Genomic DNA, 20,561 nt, shown 5'->3' with positions numbered 1-20,561 from the left:
CTGGTATCTCTGAAGCACCAGGGTTTGGGATTTTGACAAAGTCCAATTTAACAGATTTTTTTTTAAAGATTTTATTTATTTAATTGAGAGAGAGACAACATGAGAAGGGAGAGGGTCCGAAGGAGAAGCAGACTCCCTGCTGAGCAGGGAGCCTGAGGTGGGACTCGATCCTGGAACTCCAGGATCATTACCTGAGCGGAAGGCAGTTGCTTAGCCAACTGAGCCACCCAGGCACCCTAACAGATTTTCTTTTATGGACCCGGCTTTTAGTATGGTGTCCATGAAATCTTTGCCTACCCCAAAGTCTTACAGACCTTCTATGTTTTCTTCTAAAAAATCACATCGTTGTAGCTCTGACACTAAAGTCTGAGATGCACTTTGAGTTCAGGCTGGCACAGGAGGTGAGGTGAGGGTCTAAGTTCATCTTTCGCATGTGGCTATCCAGCTGCCTGGCATCCTTTGTTGGACTCTCATCTTTAAACTGAGGGGAAGAGCTGGGACCCCCCCGCCCCTCCCCCCGTCAGGGCTGTCTGGGGGACTGGAGCCAGACCAGGGAGGTGAGAGCGCCCAGTGACCAGGAGCCCAGCTGTCGGGTTGAGTGACTTGTTATTTGGGTAATACCGTGCATGATGAGGGAAGGGGGCGTCCCGGGCTGGGAAAAGCTCCGGCTTCCATCTGGCTCTAAGGAGGTTTGAGTCCTGCTGCTGCTCTTTTCCACTTAGCTCCCACACACTCATTCTCTCTCCTTCCAAAAGCACCCCCTCTCCTCCCTCCCTCCTCCTCCCTTCCTTCCACAAAGAAGGGCTGAGTCCCTACCATGTGCCAGCCATCCTGCCAGGCTCTGGGGGCCCAGCCGACCTGGTTCTGTCCATATGAGGCTCTCAGACTCAGCGGGGAGACGTGTTGGCACGCCAGGCATATGCCACTACACCCTCGCCTGATGGCCCAGGGCAAGGAGGCCATGGGGCGGGCCCACGTCGAGTGGCCAGAGGAGGCTTCTGCAAGGAAGTCACCTCCGGGTGAGATGCGAGGAGGAGGAATCGGGACAGTGTGGTGGGAAGCGTGGACAGAGGAGAACCATGTTGGCCAAGACCCAGAGCATGGCGTTTTGGGGAAGGTAAAACCGAACAGTCATGGCTAGAGCACAGGGTGGATCACTGGTTCGTGCTTTGTTTGCTTTTATATTAATTCGGCAAGAACCGGCAGCATAGTGACTCTTGCCAGGTCCTCTTCAGGGGGTTCCCAGCCTTTGGGATTTAGGGAGAGGATTGCTGCTGGGAGAGGCATGGCCTGGGTGGCCATTCTCCCCAGGAGGGGCTCCAGATAAAAGGTGCAAGCCTCTAAGCCTGGAAGGGGGTGTAACCCATGGACAGGGCTCGGCAGGTACAGCATGCCAGAAGGTGAGGCAGATGAGGGAAGCAGATGAGGGAAGGTGGTGAGGAAGGACAAGAGAGAAGAGAGCCTCATGCCCACCTCAGCACCTTCCCCAGCGTCCTCAGCAGCAGGCACAGGTGGGATGAGGGAGGCTGTTGTAGAGACCCAGAGCACTGCCCCGCCTTTGTCCTCGCCCCTAGACTGTGCCTGGACACTCCTTTCTGGAGAGCTTTCCTCCTTCCTTCTTTCTAGCTCTTGGGTGTGAAGAACAGGGGTAGAGGGCTTTCTGGAGACCAAAGTATCGGCACTGGAAAGAACAAAACTTGCAATCTGCGGGATATAAAGGAACACCGAGTGGCGGCACCCATCTGGCTGGAGCAGGGGGCAGCAGGGGACTCCTCTTTGGGCACGAATTTCACAGCAGAGCACAGGGAGGTGATCAGGGCCGTGGGAGGAAGTGGGCTGTCTAAAGCCAGACTGTCTGGGCTGAAATCCCAGGTCCAGCCCTGTTAGCTGTGTGACCATGGACAGCGACCTCACCTCTGTGAGCCTCAGTTTCCACCTCTGGAAAGTGGGGCTAATAGAAGCACAGCCTCACAAGGTTATTGCGAACATGAAACAAGCGAAATCACACAAAGCCCTTTGCAGAGCACTTGAGAAAATGTGCTATTAGTCCGTACTGTCGTCATTGACACTAGCTTATCTGTGACACGGTGGTGAGGAGCCAGGCTGGACCATTCCTGGTTTCCATCCACCTACTCTGTTCTGGAATAGGCCAGGGGAGAGATCTGGAATATGGGAAGGACTGTCCAATAACCCATAAGCTGCTGCCTATAGGTGGTTGTTGCCTCTGTCCTTCCTGTGCAGGAGACACAAATGTCAGCCTTGCCTTTTGGGCCAGCGAGGGGCAGGGTGAGACGGTGGCAATGCTGGCTGGTGAGTCAGGATTCTCAGCCCCCTCCTCAGCTGCGCGTCCTATCTGATGGGGAATGTGCGGTCTTCCTCCTTTCCCATTTCTCCCCCAGCCCAGCCTCCAATGGCAGAACCTGAAGCCTTAGCAATCCCAGGCCTGGACAAGATTTACTTCAGCAAGTGGGCTTCGTAAAGAACTAGCTCAGTCTTTATTAGTCCTGTGGCCCTTTGCTCACCCGCTTCCTTCCAGACCTGGCCTGGTTTTAGCCACTGCTGTCCTAAGTAGCCAGGCCAGCACTTTTCGCCCGTCTCCTCATCTCAAGGCCAAGTCCTCTGCATGAGGAACCCAAATCCCCCAAATCCCAGAGCGAGGGTGGTCCAGGAGCCCTGGGGCTGGGGGGGGAGAGGGAGGAGAGCAATCTTATTAATAGCCAACATTTAATGAGCACTTATTATAGGAGGAAATCTTCCCATTCAAGTATAGCCCATTTAATTCTCACAAGTACCACAGGGTACCAAAATCATCCCTGATGCAAGAGAAAATTAAGAAAATTAAGGCCCAGACAGGTTCGATAACTTGGCTAAGGTCATGGTGCTAGTAAGTGGGAGGCTTGAACCTGAACAGTTTGTAATCCTCTGCTCCCTCCTCCTGGACCCTCTTGACCTCTACTGGGCTGGAGTGCTGGGCAGGGGGCAGAGGAAGGGGGTGACTTTGTGCAAGCCCTTGCCCGGGGCTGGAACCTTGTCCAGCCTTGCAGGGTGGCACAGTGGAAACTGCCATGGACTTGGGGCCCCAGGGGTCACCTGTGGCCTTCTCTTCTCTGGGCTTCTGCCTGTAAGATGAGGGGTTTCTGTGGGAATTCTCCAAGGGCCAGGCTGGACCAAGGATTGTGGATATCTCTGAGACACAGCCTGCTGCCACCCAGTCTATGCCTCTCAGCACTGCCCAAAGCCACCATCCTTGTGGGTTCTTAGGCACAGACCCAGAGGCCTGCAACTTGGTTGGACAAGCAAATCACTAGAGGCCAAAGGCACATCCTAAGGCAAGAAGCTGGGTGGGGAGGCCATCCCCCGCCTCCTCCTCCAACCGTGTCCCCCTTGGAGTGCAGAAAGCCACAGCATCTGCTCCCCAGCCCCCACCATCTGGGCTTCTCTCAGCCTTCAATTACTCATCACCTTTCTGGCAACAACAGGAGAGATGCTTTGCCATGGTTTTGGACCTGAAATGAACTGGAGCCCCCGGCCATGGGCACCCACCACCTCCCCTTCTTCTCTGGGTCTCACTTGGTATCCCTTCCACACCCTCTGCTCTCAGATCTGCATCCCCCTTTCCAGGGTCCACTTTGCGGCAGGTTCTCTGGGGGCCCCAGGGAGAGGGAGGAGGGAAGCGGGGTCACTGCAGTGAGGGTTCTGGGTAATGTCCCTCCCCAGCCACCACACCAGCGGGCCATGAATCTTCCCTGCCCTGAATCTCCGTCTCCTCATATTGTCACAGTGAAGGGGGTTTCGCCCAACGTTCCACGTGAAGAAATGGTCGCGGCAGGCCATGAGATTTGCCTAAGGCTGGGGAAAGTGGTGGAACAGGCATCAGAACTGGGTTTCCTGGCTCCCCATTCAGCGCTCTCAGGCTTGGATGGATGATTCCGCCACCTGGGGCTGGGGGTGGGAGACCCCGGGAAGGTGTTTTGTATATCAGACACTCATGCCCCACTCCAGACCCTAAGAACAAGAACATCCAGTCCATTTTTAGGTGCAGCTGAGATGGAGAAACAGCGGCTTAGGGTCCCCAGGATTATCTGCATCTAGGTAAGGCATTCCTGCAGATCTAAAAGGTCTGCTGCCTCCCCTGAAAGGAAGGAGGGGGAGGCAATGCGGCCATACGGGGTGGCAGCTCAGGACCCGGGTCCTTGCAGTCTGCTCTCAGGTCTCCCCTGCCCCTCGGCTCTGTGGGAATCTGGGGGAGGTTGGCTGGAGGTCTGCAGAGGCCACACCACTTCTCACCGCTTGACGTTTCTCCCTGTGCCTGTGGTCACTGGCTTAGCCAGTTCGTGGGGCAACAGGCCTGCTATCTGTCCTGTCCCCAGGTATCCCCGAGCTGTGCCACTTCCCCCACCCTGGGGCTGGCTGGGGCCTTTACAACCCCGGGGGCCAGCTCCAGTCCTATCCCCGAAGCCTTCCACCCTCCTGCGAGCAGCCTGGTCTGAACTCTGTCCCCACCCTCTTTGTACGGCTGGCCTTTGCGATCACTGCCTGGTGCTCTGTTGCTTTTCCATGGATGTGAGCAGCCAGTTTTCCTAACAGGTCCCTTGATGACAGCCCCCATCATTGTGGTTCTCCCACAATGACCAGCATGCCGGAGGCCTCAATGAAAGACAGAAGGGCCTGCCCCCAGGGCCATACTCAGGAGCAGGAAATAATAAAATGTGATTTGCATATGTTTGCCTAACATTAGTCACTCATTTTACACCCCCATCCCCCCCACCCCCCTGTCTGGCCGGCACACTGGGGGTTACCAAGTCTGGCTCCCTGGATCACAGCATGAAGTAGAGGGAACGTATGTTTTGGGGTCAGGGTAATGGGTGTGATCTGGCTCTATTGACTGCAATTTAACCTACTGGTATTCAGTTTTCTCTTCCATAAAATGTACATAATCAGGGCTCAGCTGGTTAAGCGTCTGTCTTCAGCTCAGGTCATGATCCCTGGGTCCTGGGATCGAGTTCTGTATTGGGCTCCCTGCTCGGCAGGGAGCTTGCTTCTCCCTCTGCCCCTCCTCACTGCTCGTGCTCTCTCTTTCTCTCCCTCAAATAAATAAGTAAAATCTTTAAGAAAATACTTCTAAAGAAAGGGACACCATCCCCTCTGTTCTGCCTACCTCAGGGCAGCTAGGACAGTCCAAGGGGAGAGTAGGGAGAGACTCTGGTAGAAACCGTGAGCCCCGTGAATGTCGCTTATTGCCTTTGCTGTCCTTTTCCTAGTGCCGAGGTCAGCCTACCCCCTCCCCCACCAGCCCTGAAGCTGCAGCCGCTGAAGCAGCAGCAGGACGTTTATGGGGCTCTCTGCGGGCAGGACCGGGCAGCGGGGCCCTGGACCCCGTCCGAACAGCTGCCATCTACTGAGAGAGTTCCATGTGCCAGGCACAGCGCCAGGCTTCTTAACTAGCATCCCCTCGGTTGACAAATCTATCAGATTGTGTGTTAGGTGTGGCCAATGGCCTTCGTTCTAGCAGACGTGCCCTCTACAAGCTAGAAAGTGAGACGTGACCCGTCCAGCACCTCCTTGCAGCTGGGGCTCCGACTTCAAGTCACTCTCCATCAATGAAATGCCCTGCACATAGATTTATAAGTGGAAAGAAGGAGGACGCCTCCTCCTGGGCTCGCGCTGTGTGCTGCGGACCAGCAGCGTCGAGGAGGGGAAGGAGTTCTCAGCAGCAGACTGATACCCCATTGCTGGCTCCTGGGGGCGGGGGGTGAGAGACGATCACACTGAAGGCCACAGGGGTCCCCGATCCCAGGCTTGTAGGTGGAGAAACGTGAACTCAGGGTCGAGGAGTCCAGTTCTGGCTTTCGCATGGCTCTGCTCCTTCAACACCTGAGCTCCTGGCTCCTGGCCTGCTCCAGGGGGAGGCCTTTTGGCCCCAGGGACCCCTCTAGTCTTATCTCTTCCACATCCTTACAAGAAGCCTCAGCCCTAGCAGATGGGTGGCCCCTCATCTCCTCAAAGCCCTTGGCTTTCTCTGTTTTCTCCATTCCTTTCCTTTATGGAAAGGCCTCCAGATCCTTGCTGAGGAAGAATGCTCCCTCCCCTGTCAGGCCCAGCTCAACTCTGCTTTCTGGCACCTTTCTTAACTTGGCCAGCAAAACCTGCCTATCCCTCCAGCTCCATCTTACCCAGCTCTCCCCTTCTCTCATCCCCTGGCCTTCTTTCTTTCCCTCAATACATGGAGCATGCCATCTTCTCTCTTGCTGCCACAGGACCTTTGCATATGCTGATCCTTCCACCTGGAGTGTTCTTCCTTCCCACTAGTTAACTCATTCTCCTCTAGTTAACCTCAGCTCAGTTTTTGCTTCCTTAGGGAAGAACACCAGACCAGGCCAAGCTCCCACATTCCATGCCTCAGAGTCTCTTAGGAGATAGACACAGTGTGACATTTAAGTAGAGGTCCCTAGGGACCCCAATCCTGTCTCTGCTATTTACAAACTCTGTGTCTTGGGGCAAGTATCTTAGCTTCCCTGTGCCTCAGCTTTCTTATCTGTAACATCTACCTTATTGGGTGAATGTGAGGATTATATGAACCAACTCACTTAGAACAGTGACTACTACAGAGCAATGGCTCAACATAGCTAACCAGTATTTTCCTTGTTGGTAACTGGTACATTCGATGTTGATTTACGGGATAACATGCCAAACGGCCGACTCCCCTAGGGGATACAAAGCTCTGTGATGGCTAAGTTTGCTTAATATTTTTTCTGCTGCGCTGGTGAAAGCTCGGTGCCTTACAGATGTTTGTGGAAGGAAGGGATGGCTGGTAGTGGGCTGCGCCGGACCTCACTGGCCCCCTGATCTCCATCCCAGAGTGTTTGGCTGGAGGGTTACCTCCGAACCCTGTAACCCAAGCCCCTCCTCCCACAGACGAGCAGAAATTGCTGCTGCTAAGTATCTCCCTGGCTTCTAATCTCACAGGGCTGGGCAGCCCCCAGCCACCTCCATCTCCCTCTGGAATTGGGCTCCATCAGTAGATTGAGGGCATGGCGAAATCTCGGGCTGAGCAGCCAGTTCTGGCTTGATTTAAAAAAAAAAAAAGAAAAAAAAGTGGCACGTCTCTTTTCTGAGTGTTGTGGAGCAAACACATTCCCACCACAAGCAGGTAAAGCTGCAGGCTTCCCTTCAACCCTGAGATGTTGCCGCAATTCTCATCTCAGGGCTAACAAGTGGGACGGAGCCTTCAGCCGGCAGAGAAGGGGCAAAGGGCCTGTCATCATCCTCATGATCATGGGGCCAGAGTGTTGTTCTCTCTCCAGCCTCTTCCCTGCTGGATTTCCCTGCAGGAGTCCTGAGTGGACTGAGAAGGGAGGGCTCAAGAGGGGAGAGACAGCCAGCTCGATGCCTGAGCCAGCCCCAGTCAAAGTGGGATGAAGGGGCCCAGCAGCAGAGGCACGCAGGCTGGAGGATACTGTTGGGTGTCATCCCCCTCAGCTCCTTCTGCGGGCCAGGATGGGCTCTGGTGGACGGTGTCCCACTCTGGTGAGACAGACAGACCCAAGGCTCTGCAGCCAGGAGGCTGAGCCCCAGCCCACGCAGCCCCCACCAGCTGCTGGCTCTCTGATGTGTAGCTGGAGCCAGCCATAACTGAACACCTGCTGGGTGCCGGCACTGGACTAGGAAGTGGGGGGAAGCTCAACAGCAGACGGACCTGGCCTCAGTGAGCACTCCGCCAGGGGAGCCCCGGAAACAGGAAAGCAGGCCATCAGAATAAAGGGCAACAGATGCGCTAATTCCGTGAAGGAAGCAAGATGTGGACGGCACCTGGAAAATGCTGCCTCCCGCACGCCTGCCTGGTCTCCGGAAGGAGACCCCAGAAACGCCTGACAAGTGGTTGCCTGCGGGGAGGGAAATGAGAAGCCGAAGCAGGGGGAGGAACTGACTTCCGTTATATTCTCTTTCCCCCTTTTTGAATTTTGTACTGTGCCAACCTAACCGATTCAAACAGATCAAAGCCAGACCGAGCTGAAAGGAGGCCGCGTGGGAGAAGCGCCGGAGGAGGACGTGACCCAGAGAGCGAGACCGCGCAGCCCTGACTGCGGGGACTCCTCCCCAGCAGGATCTGAGGCTTCTCATCTGCCGGGGTGCGTGTGTGCACGTGCGCACGCGTGTGTCTGTGTGAACGCACACGTGTGCGGCCTTAATCTCTAGGGTCTTTCTTAGCCCTCACATTCTAGAAATCTGCCCTGAATTTTGCTACAGGGGTTTGCCCTAAGAGGATGCTGGCCAGTGGCAGTGGGCAGGGACTAGTTTTGAGCCCAGGTTGGAGAAACACTCATTCTGGTCTGGGGCCACTTGGGAAAGGGGAGGTCTATGGGGACTGTGTTCTCTATGGCACCTGGCCTGTCAGCAAAGGGGTCTCCAGCTCAGGGGTGTGGGGCTGGCAGGAGCTACGTGCTGGGGTCCTAGCCTGATGGCTTTCTCAAAGCCTTCTGCAGAGCACAGACCCCTGAGACTTGGCCTCCTATGAATCGGAGTCACTGGGACACATGATCGTGGTTCTCAATGTCACCTGGAGGGCCTGTTCCAAATGGATGCTGCCCCATTCCCGGGGTTTCTGGTACGACAGGTCTGGGCTGGAGTCCGGCAGATCCTGGGTGAGGCAGACTGCTGGATGGGGCCTCATTTCGAGGCTCACTCCATTAGACCATGGAACGGGGGATGGGAGTTGTCTCCCTCCACCGCACCCCCCGCCCCAGGCCTCAGTGTGGGCGTCCTGGTCTTTTAGGACAGGCCCTGGAAAGGTCAGACCTGGCAGGCTCCATCCTATCCTCTCAGTCTGTCTCTCCCAGCTGCCTACCTGTCACTCATGAAATCATTCATTCAGTGAAATAACGGGCCAGATTCTGTTCCTTGCAATCAAGGTGCTCATGGTCCAAGCATTAGATTCTAGTAGGTACCCAGACCACAAAGGAGCCGTGACAGGTCTGCATGAGTGTCCTCCAGAGGCCTGGTGAAGGGGTGCTGGGAACCCAGTGGAGGAGCCGTGGACAACCTGGGAAGGCTGCCTGGAGGCGGCACCAGCCAAGGCAACATCAGAGGGCAGCAGTCACATTAACCGAGGGCTTACTGCCAGGTGCTGTGCTGAGACTCTGTCAGCATGAGCTCTTTCCCTCCTCACAGCTCCATGACCGAAACTACTGTCAGTGAGGAGACTGGCAGCCACACACCTAGCCTTAGGGGCATGTGGGACTTCTGACCTGGAGTTGGGAGTTGTGGCCACAGGGAGGCCAAGAGCACGACATTCCCTGAGACCACGCATGCACAAAGGTGGAGAGGGAGGTGGGCTTGGCTTATGTGAATGTTTTCCCCAAGAGAGTCTGGGTCCCAGATGGAAACACATCACCCCTCAGGGCAGCAGAGATGGGAGGGACACCCAGTTCTGTTCCCATCTGTCTAAATAGGGCAGGAGCCAGGCTGGCTGCCTCCGGGGGAGTCGGTGAGAGGTGGAGGGAGGGGCCAGAGCGCAGCTGCTCCAGCCTTGAGTGCGAGCCAGATGGCAGAGGCTGCAGCGCCCAGCTCATAGGCTTCCCGGGGCCATCGGGGCAGAGGGGGCCCAGAGTAGAGTGGCCTGAGAAGCACAGGGTTGTAGTGGGGGATTTCTGGTGACAGATCTGACTGTGGTGAAGGCTAGCCCTGGACAGTGGCTGAGGCATAGGCCCCATACTCTGGCCCCAAACAATCTCTGGTAAGCTCTGTGGGTCCTGGCCTCCTCAACTAGATCATAAAGTCCCAGACTGGGGGCCAGCCTCATTAGGACCTTTTTCCTGCCTCTTTGATGGGGGGTCAAGAAAACCACTTATCCATGCTGAATGAGGGCTCATATAGCTCCCTGAGTCCAGAGAATAGAACTGAAGGAAATGAGCACAAGCTATAGCAAGAGGCATTCTAGTTAGACACAAGGAAGCACTGGTCTGGGATGCTGAAGGGAGTAGTAGCAGAAAAGACCCATCCTTCTGTCTCTGATGGTCTAGCTCTTTGGTGGGGATCTCTGTCCCCTTTCTTCACTAGTTCCTCTATGCTGTCTCACCTGTGTCTTGGTTCCCTCTCTCCTTTCCTGCTGACCTTCCCCTTCCTTTTTTTTTTTTTTTTTAAGATTTTATTTATTTATTTGACAGAGAGAGAGAGCACAAGCAGGGAAAGTGTCAGGCAGAGGGAAAGGAAGAAGCAGGTTCCCTGCTGGATCCCAGGACCCGGGGATCATGACCTGAGCCAAAAGCAGGTGCTTAACTGACTGAGGCACCCAGGCACCCCTGGCCTCCCCCTTCTGCCTTCTTTGTGTGAGTGGGCCACACCCCCCCCCCAGAACTTGTCCCAGTATTGCTGGGGACCTCTGAACTTGGCCACACTCAGTTCAGGCAATGTTTGCTGAGCCCCATACCCGCTGAAGGTGAAAGGGCCTCTCCCACGGAAAGCAGTGCACACACCCAGGGCAGAGCAAGGACCACGTAATGAGAAGGGAAAAGCCAGACTGATAGGGCTCAGAGACCACAGCTCCCCAGGGGCAGGGAAGGCTTCAGAGAGGTGGCAGGTGAACAGAAACAAGTAGGGACAGGGGCAGTTTGGGTAGAGGGGACAGATGAGTGATGGACGGAAGCAGAGTGTGGAATATTCCAGAAATGGCAGGTAGACTGGCATGGCTGCCGAGCCGGCATGAGCGGGGTCTGGTGAGAATGAATGAATTGTGCTTAACTGTGTAGGCAACAGGGAACCACTGAAGGCTTCAGAGGAAGGGCAGGACATTACCTGGGCTGGGACTAGGAGGGTTTCTCGATTTAGCTCCTATCCAGGGATCTCATGAAAGGCACCAGGCCCCCATTCTGAATTCATGGGCTTGTCAGGGGTTCCCAGGGTGGGGGGGAACAATTGGTGTCTCAAATGTCACCTTTCGGTGAGGCTTGTCCTGATGACCCTATTTAATAATGAAACTCCCCAGGCTCTCCCAGTCCCTCCTCCTTCTCTGTTTCCCCTGGATTGATCCCCTGTCATCCTTTATGCTGCTCACTGTCTGTCCTCACCCCCATGAGAATGAATGAAGACGCCATGAGGGCAGGGCCCATGTCTATCCGTCTTGTCACTACATCTCCCAGTGCTCCACCTAACGCCTGGAATCCCAACAAATTCATTCATTCGTTGCATGAATAAAGAGGAACATAGCACCCTGTGTGAAGCAGCGTGGTCTGGTGTTTTCTCTCCCCGTCACTCCACTCCCAGCTTCCTGAGCTTGGCAGCACCGGTGCGGAAATCTCCGCCCAGAGCTCTGCTTCTGCCCTGCCGAGACTTGCTCCCCTGCCAGGCGTCTGGGAAGATCTGGACTGTTCCTCCTCCCCTCCCTTGCCAAAGATACCACCACTTCCCTTCATCTTGGAGCGGAGGCCAAGTGAGGAAATTTTCACCTGAGGAAAGTGAGGGACTCGCAGGACTGAGGCAGCTGCCCCCGGCAGCTTGGAAGAGCGTCTCCGATGGATGGAATAGAACCACCACAGGTCACCGAGCGCCCGCCCCGCGTAGGCAGGCCGGGCTCTCCGTCCGGGGCACCAGATCACAGCTGGTCTCTGCTGACCTCGGGCTTCCTGGAGCAGAGGTTCTGGTCACCTCCCGGTGCTGAACAAGGACAAGGACATCCTGTCCACCTGGCCTGAACTCATCCAAGAATGGGAGTAATAACTGTGGGCACTGCCTGCTCTGACCTGGGCTGGGTGTCCTCTCCTCACCCTGATGGGTACCCAGAGGGCTAGAGTCCAAATGCTGCTCCCTGCCTTTGAGGCCCCTGCAGATCCAAGGGAGCCCAAACCTGCCCCTTGGGCAGAGCCAGCACCCGGCATCCAGGGCAGAGCTGGGGAGGCTGAAGAGCCTGGAGCAAACTCCCAGCTGTGGGGCTGTCCGGGGCTGCACATCCATTCCTTGGGGACTTGGTTCCCCAAGGTGGAAACCCTCTCAGCAAACGCCACCGATTTCTTGTTATGTGTAAGGAAAATGATAAAGCTTCTGTTCTTGAGGCCCTTAAAGGACCTCATAGATATAATCACAGAATGGGCAACGGGGAGCCGTGGATGACTGTGAAGCAGGACAGGAAGGGCATTACCCTGCTTCAGAAAGCAGAGTGTGGCTTTTGTCATGACCTGAGCTAACGTGTGTGAAGCACTCACTGAGTGCTGGAGGTGGTCCCAAGTGCTTTACAGATATTAGCTTTAATCCTCACAGCTCCCCTGGGGTACTGTTGCTATCCCCACTCTACAGATGCGAAGACTGACATACACAGAGATGGCAGGGCTAGTAGTGGTGGAGCTGGGACCCAAACCCTCCATGCCCCTCAGTCTGTCTTCATCACAACGATTCGATGCCGCCTCTCACAGAGATCGGGAACTGGAGGGACAAGGGTCTGGCATTGGCTGGGGCAGAGGTCATGGCCAGAGGGATGGAAGTGAGATCCTGCTTCTGGCTAAGATTCCTTGCCCTGGGGGGCCTCTCAGGCTGGACCAGGAAACTAGGAGGGAGACATGGACATCCAGCACTTTGGTCTGCACAGAAACGAACTACATCTAGGACCGCTTTTGTGGATAATGGCAACAATCCCAATCTTCTCGGCCAACAGCCCACACAGGATAACTACTTCTTTGGCAGCAAAGACATTGTAGAGACTCTCAAATGGAGATATCTTATCAGTGGGACAGCCTCCATCAATCCCCCAATCCTTTCTTGATTTTGTTAACTTTCTTACTTAAATTGGGGAGAAAGCCTCACTGTGATGCTAACTTGGCTTTATCCTCTTCTAGTTTGGGATGTCCGATCACCGCCAGCGTCCCTGTCACAGAGCGGATGGGTTGCTAGGAGCCACTGGGTAGGTGGAAATAGAGGAGAGGTGACAGGGTGGGTCGGGGGAGAGACTGGCTGAGGCCAGGCAGGGAAGAGGCAGCCGAACCCGGGAAGGGCTGCCTGAGACCCTAGGGTATCCTAGACAGTTTTGACAAAATTACATCTGGTTTCTCTGAGACATTCAGCTACAACACTGTCAACAGCACTACTAGTGTAAGTAGGGCTTGAGAAGTAAAAAGAGACTGAGGTGGGATATAGCACTAAGATCCCTTCCAGCTCGAAGAGTCTACGAAGATACCATCTGTCATAATCCCTTCCTGAGGAAAACGCGTCAACAGGCAGGGCGCTCTTGGGAGGGATGTGTCTGGCTGCGTTCTGGGCCTGTCCCAGACTGAGCTCGGCGCAGGCAGGAGCCACACGGGACCCAGCTAACCGCTCAGCGGGGGGCCGTTTCTGTGGGGTGGGGGACATCCTGACCAGAGCCAGAGTAGCCTCTGGCCCCCCTAAGGCCCAGGCTTCAGGAGCCAAGGTCACCTGGGACAGTGTCCTTCAGAAAGAGGACTGGGCTTTCCTGCACCCCCCATCAGGCTGTGGGTTTAGGAGGACTTAGGGAGAGCGCTCACCCAAGCCGTAGCTGGAGAGCCCCAGGTCACCAGCGATGGGGTGGCCGCATTTCTTAAGGCTGACAGAGGAAGCTGGTGTTAGGGTCTTAGCACTGCTAGGTGGGACGGTGGAAAGAGCACCTACCTGGACCAGCAGGTGAGGCGTGCGGCTCAGGCAAATGCGTGGTCACAGGCCCTCCCTCCTCTCGATCAGTCCTCAGGTGCTTCTGAGTGGCCCAGACTTGTCCCTGCTCGGTTCCTGACCACGATGATGGCTCCTCCAAGGCTCTGTGGCACAGGGACAACAAAGCACTCTCAGATCTCCCCAGCCTCCCTGCGGCTCCTCACCCAGCCCAGCAGCCTAAGCCCCACACGCGTGTCAGCATCTCGCCAGGAGGCCTGCCTCAGGGGAGTTCTCATGGGGGGCGGGGCACCCCGGTTGACACCCCAGCTGGCCCCCTAGTTCTGCATCCAGCTGCTCATCCTTGGGGTGGGTGAGCTGGGGAGCCACCCTTCATCCTAGGTGAGCATGAGCCTGAGGGGAGGGACCCCACGGATGGAGCAATGCCCTCAGAGTCTAAGCACTGGGGCGCCTGGGTGGCTCAGTCGGTTAAACGTCTGCCTTTGGTTCAAGTCATGATTCCAGGGTCCTGGGATCGAGTCCTGCATCGGACACCACGCTCAGTGGGGAGTCTGCTTCTCCCTCTGCCTGCTGCTCCCCTGCGGGTGCTCTCTCTCTTTCTCTCTGACAAATAAATAAAATATTAAAATTAAATAAAATAAAAAACAAAAGTCCCTCCTGGTGACTTGGGAGCACCCCACTTTCCCATGTGGGGGGACTTCAGACCAGATACCCAGACACGGCCAGCAGGGCTGAGCTGGGGAGCACAGAGGGGTCCATATCCATCAGGGGACTTCAAGTAGGACTTCAGCACCTTTTAGTGAAGGGGGAGGCTTGCTAACATGTAGATTTAAGGGCCCTACCCCAGCCCACTGAATCAGAATCTCCAGGAAGGTGCCTGGGAATGTGCATTTTAAAAGGTTCCCCACGTGGATGCATGCGAAATAAGAGTCAGAAAAGGGCCACAACCAAGGAGGAACCTTTGACCACATGCATAAAGGGGTCATTGGTCTCTCTCCCACAAGCAGCATCACAGGAGCCCCGTCTCTGCAGACAGACTACCCAGGGGTCCCCAGCAGCTGCTGAAACCTCTCGAGGTCCCCTTTCCCTGAGGACAAGATGAAGACTGGAGATGTCTCTTTGGTTCTTTCAGATCGAAAATTACAAATGTCAGAGAAGGGAAGCCCATGGAGAAATATAAAAAGAAAGTTCAGAGGGAGGCACTTAACCAGTATTCTCCCTTTCTGTTTTTCTTAACTATTCTTTTTTTTTTTAATTATTATTTTTATTTTTTTATTTTTTATTTTTTTTAAAGATTTTATTTATTTGACAGAGAGAGATCACAAGTAGAGAGGCAGGCAGAGAGAGAGGGGAAAGCAGGCTCCCTGCTGAGCAGAAAGAACTCGATGCGGGGCTCGATCCCAGGACCCTGAGACCATGACCTGAGCCGAAGGCAGAGGCTTTAACCCACTGAGCCACCCAGGTGCCCCCCCTTTTTTTTTAAAGAATTTATTTATTTACTTGACAGACAGAGATCACAAGTAGGCAGAGAGGCAGGCAGAGAGAGAGGAGGAAGCAGGCTCCCTGCTGAGCAGAGAGCCCTATGCGGGGCTCGATCCCAGGACGCTGGGATCATGACCTGAGCTAAAGGCAGAGGCTTTAACCCACTGAGCCACCCAGGCGCCCCTTAACTATTCTTTTTCAATTCTGAAAATAACATGCTTATTGGGGGAAAAAAAAATCAAAGCATTCAAACTAAGGCACAGTGAAAAGTCCCCTTGTTCCCCCATTCCCCCAAACCTCTGTCCCACTCCCAAACACAGCCACATTTCCTGTGTAAGTTTCCTTCCGAAAATTTCCCATAAATATTGACAAACACATATCCATGCCTGCATCTTTATTCTAAGCCCAGCCTGGAACAGATTCCACGGTTCTCCGTTTCGTTAGTTAACACACACACACCCCATCTCCGCATTAACACACACCCCACACCTCACACACAGCACACACACGTCCCTCGCTTTTACAGCAGTTCACGTGTTCCACTGAAAAACGCACTGTAATTTCTGTGAGTCTACTCCTGTTGATGGTATTTAGAGGTTGTTTCTACCTTTTGCCTGCAAAAAAATCATCTTTGGTTATATATCTTAGTACCTATGTGTGAGGTGAGCTCTAGGATAGAAAGTAAGGAGTTGAGGGTTACATGCATCTAAAATTCTGATAGATGTTTCCGAATTGTCTTCCAAACAGGATGAACCAGTCTGAACTGCCCTCGCCACGCACAAGAGTGCCTGCCCCCCCGACCCTGATACCGTTTGTTACCAAATCTTTAAACTTTGCCAATACCGGGGCACCTGGGTGGCTCAGTGGGTTAAAGCCTCTGCCTTTGGCTTGGGTCATGATCCCAGTCATGATCCCAGAGTCCTGGGATCGAGCCCCACATAGGGCTCTCTGCTTAGTGGGGAGCCTGCTTCCCTTCCTCTCTGCCCATCTCTCTGCCCACTTGTGATCTCTGTCAAATAAATAAATAAAATCTTAAAAAAATTTTTTTAAAAACCTTGAAAACTGATGTCTTGTTTTGATGTGTCCTTTTGTAATTATCAGAAAGAGCAGATGTTACTTTCATGTTTATTGATTGATTGGCCATTGCATTTATTTTTCTGTGAACTGCTTATGTCCTCTCCAATTTATCTTACTGATTTTTTTAAAGCATCTTTCTTTGTTGTTGTTTTTTTTTTTAATTTAAATTCAGTTTAGTTAACACACAGTATATTATTAGTTTCAGGGGTAGAATTTCAATATTTATCAGTTGCATATAATACCCAGAGCTCATTACCTCACATCCCCTCCTTAATGCCCATCACCCACTTACCCCATCCTCCTACCTCCTTCCCCTCCGGCAACCCTCAGTTTGCTTCCTAGAGTTCAGCATCTCTTATGGTTTGCCTTTCTCTCTGTTTTTATCTTCTTTTTCCTTCCCTTCCCCTATATTCATCTATTTTGTTTCTGAAATTCCACATATGAGGGAAATCTTATGGTATTTGTCTTCCTCTGACTTATTTCACTTAGCAAAATACCCACTAGTTCCATCCACGTTGTTGCAAATGGCAAGATTTCATTCTTTTTGATGGCTGAGTAATAGTCCTGTGTGTGTGTGTGTGTGTGTGTGTGTGTGTGTACACACCACATCTTCCTTATCCATTCATCTGTCAATGGACATCTGGGCTCTTTCCACAGTTTGGCTGTTGTGGACATTGCTGCTATAAACATTGGGGTGCGTGGATCACTACATTTGTATCCTTTGGATAAATATTTAATAGTACAGTTGCTGGGTCATAGAGTAGCTCTATTTTTAGCTTTTATTTTTTTAAAGATTTTATTTATTTGACAGAGAGAGAGATCACAAGTAGGCAGAGAGAGAGGAGGAAACGGGCTCCCTACTGAGCAGAGAGCCTGTTGTGGGGCTTGATCCCAAGACCCTGAGATCATGAACTGAGCCGAAGGCAGAGGCTTTAACCCACTGAGCCACCCAGGTGCCCCTATTTTTAACTTTTTGAGGAACCTCCATGCTGTTTTTCCAAAGTGTCTGCAACAGCTTGCATTCCCACCAACAGTGTAAGAGGGTTCCCTTTTCTCTACATCCTTGCCAACATCTGTGTTTCCTGTCTTGATAATTTTAGCCATTCTGACTGGTGTGAGGTGGTATCTCATTGTGGTTTTGATTTGTATTTCCCTGATGCTGAGTGATGGTGATTCTTAAGAGGTTTTTCTAAACTGTCATAGGTCTCTTTTATTTTATTTATGACACTTTAGGCTTACAGAAATTTATTATTTTTCTGTAGTCAGAAGAATTTCTCACTAGAGCATCTTAAGAATACTTGCCCTTGTTTTTCACTAGTACAGTTTGGGTTTTTTCCTTTTTTCATTTTAATCTTTTTTTTTTTTCCTAGAATATATTTTGGTGTAAGGACTATAGTGGGGCCCAGCTTTATTTTTCCCCCAAGGAGGCAGAGAGTTGCCCCAAAGTCATGTAGGAATATTCTCTTCCTTCCCTACATCCCACCACCCTTCTCTAAATTCAAAATCTCAATTTAACCATGTACAAGGATGGACACAAAGAGCATGACCTCTGAGTCAAGTGCTGGTTCAAATTCCAGCTTCACTGGATCTAAGCGAAGTTACCTGACCTTCCTGTGCCTTGGTTTCCCCCTCCAAAAATGATAATAATAACAACAGCATTACCTATGATGAGGATTAAGTGAGTTATTTCAGGTACGGGGCTGTCTGTAACAGACTCACCTGAGCAAACTTTAAGACACATGTAGGCTGCAGGTAAAAGGATGGGAAAAGATACTGTATGCAAATGAGAACCAGAAGAGGAAAAAAAATTATCTATAAAGAACTTCTCAAACTCAACACACAAGAAACAGATAATCATGTCAAAAAATGGGCAGAAGACATGAACAGACACTTCTCCAATGAAGACATACCAATGGCTAAGAGACACATGAAAAATGTTCATCATCATTAGCCATCAGGGAGATTCAAATCAAAACCACATTGAGATACCACCTTACACCAGTTAGAATGGCAAAAATTAGCAAGACAGGAAACAACATGTATTGGAGAGGATGTGGAGAAAGGGGAACCCTCTTACACTGTTGGTGGGAATGCAAGTTGGTGCAGCCAATTTGGAGAACAGTATGGAGATTCCTTAAGAAATTAAAAATAGAGCTTCCCTATGACCCTGCAATTGCACTACTGGGTATTTACCCCAAAGATACAGATGCAGTGAAAAGAAGGGCCATCTGTACCCCAATGTTCATAGCAGCAATGGCCACGGTCATTTCCACGGCCAAACTGTGGAAAGAACCAAGATGCCCTTCAACGGACGAATGGAGAAGGAAGATGTGGTCCATATACACTATGAAGTATTATGCCTCCATCAGAAAGGATGAATACCCAACTTTTGTAGCAACATGGACGGGACCGGAAGAGATTATGCTGAGTGAAATAAGTCAAGCAGAGAGAGTCAATTATCATATGGTTTCACTTATTTGTGGAGCATAAGAAATAACACAGAGAACATGGGGAGATGGAGAGAAGGGAGTTGAGGGAAATTGGAGGGGGAGATGAACTATGAGAGACTATGGACTCTGAAAAACAATCTGAGGTTTTGAAGGGGCGGGGGGGTGTGGGAGGTTTGTGGGACCTTGGTGGTGGGTATTATGGAGGGAGCACTGGGTGTGGTGCATAAACAATGAATTCTGTTACACTGAAAAGAAATTAAAAAAAAAGGGGGGGGGATGGGAGAAGATACTGTATGCAAATGAGAACCAGAAGAGGGGAAAAAAAAAAAAAAAAAAGAACCAGGGGTGGCCACACTGTCCCCAGACAAAGTAGATCCAAAGTCCAAAACTGCTGCAAGGCACAAAGAAGGCTATTCTAGAATGATTAAAAAGGTCAATTCTCCAGGAAGAGATGAGAATTATAAATACATGTGCACCTAACAGCAGAGCACGCAATTATATGACACAGACAGAACTGAAGGGAGAAAGAGTAACTCAACAGAGGAAGGGGTTTAATAAACCACTTGCAATAATGGGTAGACCCCCAGAGAGAAGATCAATAAGGACCCAGAGAACTTGAGTATCTACAACACCATAGACCTACTGGTCCCGATACAGGGATGTGGGACACCCCTTGCAAGGGCAGCAGCACACACACTCCTCTCGAGCACACTAGAAGTGCTCTGCAGGCTGGGTCCCAGGCTCGGCTACAGGTGGGGGGCGTCCCACAGCTCCTGGCATGCAGAGACCACTGCATGGCAGCGATGACTGCCTCTCAGATGTGCTTGGGTCTCTGTCTACATAAAGGCTTCTGTTCCCTTGATCCGTCAGCCAGTTTCAGCATTTGACAAATCTTTATTACCATTGCTGGGCCCCCTTCTAAGTGCTGGGGAACAGAAGTGAACGGCAGCAGCCAGACTGGTTCTTGCCACCTCCCATTAGACTGACTCCTAGTCAGGTTTAACGCGTTTACTGATACTGCAAATGTTCCCTTACGTTTTATTTTCTAAGAATCTAAAGTTTCTATGTCATAAATACCATTTTAATACTTATTAGCAGTCATCTTACTCTATTCCTTTATTATTTCTCATAGTTTTTCAGGAGATGACCTTGTTCTTTTTTTCTCCAGATAATGAATCTTATCGTCTACAACTTGACAAGTTGGCCTCCTTTTATAACTTCTATTTTCAAAATTTGTATTGGAGTGTACTTCTAGAGGAATGTTAAAGAATGTTTAAGGTAAGAGTGGTCATTTTCCCCTTGTAAGTGTGTATATCTATACACACTCATACACACACATGCATAATATTATGTTAAGCAATGTCCATCTATTCCTATTAAATAAGAGTTAAAATTGAGACCTTGAGTAGTCAAAGCAATCTTGAAAAAGAAAAGCAAAGCTGGAGGTATCAGATTTCAAGTTATATTATAAAGTGGTAGTGATCAAAACAGTATGGTATTGGCATAAAAACAGATACATAGTTCGATGTAATAGAACAGAAAACCCAGAAACAAACCCTAAATTATAAGGCCAATTAATCTTCGACGGAGGAGGAATGACTACACAATGGGAGACAGTCTCTCTTCAACCAATGGTGTTGGGAAAACTGGACAACAACATGCAAAATAATGAAACTGCACCACTTTCTTACGCTATACAAAAAAATAAATTCAAAATGGATTAAAGACATAAATGTGAGACCTGAAGCCATAAAAACCCTAAAAAAGAGCACAGGCAATAATTTCTTATTGCAACATTCAATAGCAACATTCTTCTAGACATGTCTCCTGAGGCAAGGGAAATGAAAGCAAAAATTAACTATTGGGACCACATCAAAAAATAAAAAGTTTTTGCATAGTGAAGGAAATAAAACAAAAAGGCAACCCACTGAATAGAGAAGATATTTT

At 51.5% G+C, this 20,561-nt stretch overlaps 1 protein-coding gene and 1 long non-coding RNA gene across 4 annotated transcripts in view; one reads left to right on the top strand and one right to left on the bottom strand.

The window, feature by feature from the left end:
• The window catches only part of TMEM63C (transmembrane protein 63C), a 69,858-nt gene that overhangs the window by 39,967 nt on the left and 9,330 nt on the right, over positions 1–20,561 (bottom strand). For all 3 annotated transcript variants that reach the window (XM_032846242.1, XM_032846243.1, XM_032846244.1), the window contains exon 2: positions 13,609–13,751. The gene's annotated coding sequence lies outside the window, so the exon portion shown is untranslated. The remainder of the gene's footprint in view (positions 1–13,608; positions 13,752–20,561) is intronic.
• Positions 12–19,184, top strand: LOC116860260. Its single transcript, XR_004381296.1, has 3 exons — positions 12–22; positions 5,404–5,406; positions 18,952–19,184. It is a non-coding gene; the product is annotated as an uncharacterized LOC116860260 (long non-coding RNA).

This window comes from Lontra canadensis, unplaced genomic scaffold (genome assembly GCF_010015895.1).
Source record: "Lontra canadensis isolate GAN:19392208 unplaced genomic scaffold, GSC_riverotter_1.0 scaffold173, whole genome shotgun sequence".
NCBI classification, from domain to species: Eukaryota; Metazoa; Chordata; class Mammalia; order Carnivora; family Mustelidae; genus Lontra; species Lontra canadensis.
The sequence above is the reverse complement of the archived record's forward strand: the minus strand, read 5'-3'. Positions and strand labels throughout refer to the sequence as shown.